Consider the following 4,031-nt stretch of genomic DNA (forward strand, 5'->3'; position numbering starts at 1 on the left):
GAATCCAACACCAAAACTTCAAAACACACTCTTTAGAACCTCAGCTCCAAGAGGAAGGTGAAACACTAGGTGTTTGTGTGCAATAGTGAGACACAAAACACCTAGTGTGCAAAATGAGAGGGAAAGAGAGATAGGTTGTGTATCTAACCCTAACCCTAGAAAACCAGAGCTCTCCTCTGTATTTTCCTCTCTCAAAAATGTCTAAAGCCTCCTTTTTTGCCTTAGAGAGAGCTCCTCTCCATATGCCTCTTGTAAAGCTTACAAGACAAGCTTTGCAAGAGGGAGATCCCTCCACACACGTGTATGGAGGGGAGCAAAAGCAATACAGCTGTCTAAAAATATCTGCAAAAGCAGATGAACAGCAATCGGCCGGCAAAAAATGCCATCTTGGCCAAAAAGAGTGCCGACCGGCACAAAAAAGTGCTGACCGGCAACAAATAGTGCCGACCGGCAAACTATATTGCCGGTGGCAGCAAAAACCAGCCGGTGGCATTTAGCCACTGCCGGTGATGGGTGGGGATGGTCCACAAGCCCTACCCTGCCCTTCCAAGGCAAAACACAAGTGTTTGGTGCAAAACCAGACACTAAACGGTTGAGTTCGGAGATCCTGAGGCAGGGCACGCGAGCCGAGACCTCCGGGAACTCCAAACGAACACAAACATGGATAATCACCGAGTGTTCAAACGGTGACGTCCAAGTCTTGAGGACGGTCAAAAATGGGGTGTCTACAGTTGCCCCTCTTTGACAGAACTCGAAAGTCATAACAATGACGGGAGTGAATGTCAAAGCCCAGAGACGACCCATTTTTGACAAGGCCGAAGACTTAGACAAGCATACTAGACAAATAAGGTATGCGCCCGGAGGCAGGGGCAAAATGCAAGACAATGCACGAAGCCGAGCATAACTTATGATCATGCAAAGAAAGCTGTAATGAAGCAAACATGCGACAGTTTTAAGCTAGCATACCAAACTACACTACAATGCAGAAAGGATGTAAGAGAATTATGGAATTCTCAATACGTCTCACTCGGGAGATACAATACCTGTGCGGCTCGTCTGGTTACACCAGCTTCAAATGAACCGTACATACAATATCGTGCCTGCAAAGAAAACAAACTTAAGAGGTACAATATTGTTAGCAACATGCATGACAATGCAAATGTGGTGTACTCGAAATGCGTGACAGCGCAAAGCAAGTGGGGAGCATAACAATGCTGTGGAAATACACACATGTGAGTGAAGCATGCGGTCTACGCCGGTAACGAATTGATCATAGGCATGCGGTCTACGCAGGTAACGAAACAAACAAGCGGTCTACGCAATTAACACATGCGGTCTACGCAGATAACAAAACTAAGCATGCGGTCTACGCAATCAAAATATGCGGTCTACGCAATCAAAATATGCGGTCTACGCAGATAATGGAATTGAGCATGCGGTCTACGCAATCAAAACATGCGATCTACGCAGGTAATGAAATTAAACATGCGGTCTATGCAATCAAGACATGCGGTCTACGCAAGTAATGAAATTTAAACATGCGATCTACGCAAGTAAGACATGCGGTCTACGCAATCAAAACATGCGATCTACGCAGGTAATGAAATTAAACATGCGGTCTACGCAATCAAGACATGCGGTCTACGCAAGTAATGAAATTAAACATGCGGTCTACGCAATTTAAGACATGCGGTCTGCGCAAGTAATGAAATTTAAACATGCGGTCTACGCAAGTAAGACATGCGGTCTACGCAAGTAATGAAATTTAAACATGCGGTCTACGCAAGTAAGACATGCGGTCTACGCAAGTAAGACATGCGGTCTACGCAATTTAAGACATGCGGTCTACGCAAGTAATGAAATTTAAACATGCGGTCTACGCAAGTAATGAAATTTAAACATGCGGTCTGCGCAAGTAAGACATGCGGTCTACGCAAGTAATGAAATTTAAACATGCGGTCTACGCAAGTAAGACATGCGGTCTACGCAAGTAAGACATGCGGTCTACGCAATCAAAACATGCGATCTACGCAGGTAATGAAATTTAAACATGCGGTCTACGCAAGTAATGAAATTAAACATGCGGTCTACGCAATCAAGACATGCGGTCTACGCAAGTAATGAAATTTAAACATGCGGTCTACGCAAGTAAGACATGCGGTCTACGCAATCAAAACATGCGGTCTACGCAGGTAATGAAATTAAGCATGCGGTCTACGCAATCAAAACATGCGGTCTACGCAGGTAATGGAATTAACATGCGGTCTACGCAATCAAGGCATGCGGTCTACGCAATCAAAACATGCGGTCTACGCAGTCAAAACATGCGGTCTACGCAGGTAGTGAAATCTAAACATGCGGTCTACGCAAGTAAAGAATTGAGATGCGGTCTACGCAAGGAAAGAAATGACATGCGGTGTACGCAAATAAAGAATTGATATGCGGTCTACGCAAGTAAAGAATTGATATGCGGTCTACGCAAATAAAGAATTGATATGCGGTCTACGCAAGGAAAGAAATGACATGCGGTCTACGCAAATAAAGAATTGATATGCGGTCTACGCAAATAAAGAATTAACATGTGGTCTACGCAGGCAAAGACTTAATCATGCGGTCTACGCAAGTAAAGAATTATCATGCAGTCTACGCAAATAAAGAATTAACATGCGGTCTACGCAAGTAAAGAATTGAGATGCGGTCTACGCAAATAAAGAATTGAGATGCATGACAATACAAAATGCAATGAGATGCGCAAAACAACGCGACGGAATGCAATGCACAAAACAGTGCGACGATTTGAAACGCATAAAACAGTGCGATGGTTTGAAATGCAATGCACAAAACAGTGCGACAACTTTGACATGCACAAAACAATGCGACGGTTTGAAATGCACAAAACAGTGCGATGCTAAGTGCGACATGCATGCCACACGGAATGTAAACGGGCTTAAATGCGCAACAACGCACGTATTTCGGAATGCATGACAATGCATGGAATGGAAATGCAATGATGATGCATGAGAAACGTGCACGACAATGCAAAGGGGTGCGTGTTGCAACGCATGTAACACATGCATAACAATGCAAATGTGTGACGCACGACAGCGCGATGTAATGCATCGAAGTAGTGTGATGAACTTGTGCAACACACATGGGGCAACTTTTGGATTCAAAAGGATACAAAAAGGATACACCTTGTACGAATTCGAGTGCCACGCACTGGAGACGCGGTCCGCGGTCAAAACGGAGGCCGGTTGAGCGTCGGAGATGCACTTTCTTGCACTTTGTTGAGCTATGAAGACCCAAAACAACTCAAATGGCCTAAACAAGGCTGTGGGAACCCCACCGGCCGAAAGATGAGGCCACCGGCTGGCCATCGGCACAAAAACAATTCCATCGGCACAAAAAAGTGCCGGTCGGCGCAAAACATTGTCGACCGGCAAACAGTTGCTGGTGCGGGGCAGTTTTGTCTTTTCACCTTGGGTGTTATAAAATAGGGCTTCATGCCCAATTTTCTCATTCTTCTCACGCCGAAAACCCTTGCTTTCTCTCTCTAGAGCTTTTTCTCTCTCATTTTTCTCCCGTTTCTTCGCGTTCTACGCCCGTTTCGTCGTCGGATTCGCATTTCTCTTCGCGTTTCGGACGTTTTCAACCGATCACATTCTCGTTTCGGTGCCTCGTTTGGCGTTCTCGCCTTTTCGGGGTTTGTTCCCCTCACTTTCCTCTTCATTTCCGTGCCTCTTCACATTCCGGCCTTCCCGGCCATTTCCGACCCTCTCGGGAGTTGACTTTTCAGTTGACTCTTCGCATTCCGGCTCGGTTTTCCTTTTCCGGCCATTTTCACACCATTCTCTACATGGCGGACGACATTCCACGTGGCGGGACTCCCCCGGACCACGAGATGGATCCCGGGGTCGAGCTCTTACCACTGAGCGAGCGTCCGTTCGCCCCGGCGACCTACCGGCCGGCGATCCACGTTCTGCCCCCAGACGGCCTGCGTCAGTTCCGGAGCTTTGAGAGGTACGCGGCGC

This window comes from Camellia sinensis, chromosome 12 (assembly GCF_055761805.1).
Source record: "Camellia sinensis isolate YWXY chromosome 12, ASM5576180v1, whole genome shotgun sequence".
Classification (NCBI taxonomy): domain Eukaryota; kingdom Viridiplantae; phylum Streptophyta; class Magnoliopsida; order Ericales; family Theaceae; genus Camellia; species Camellia sinensis.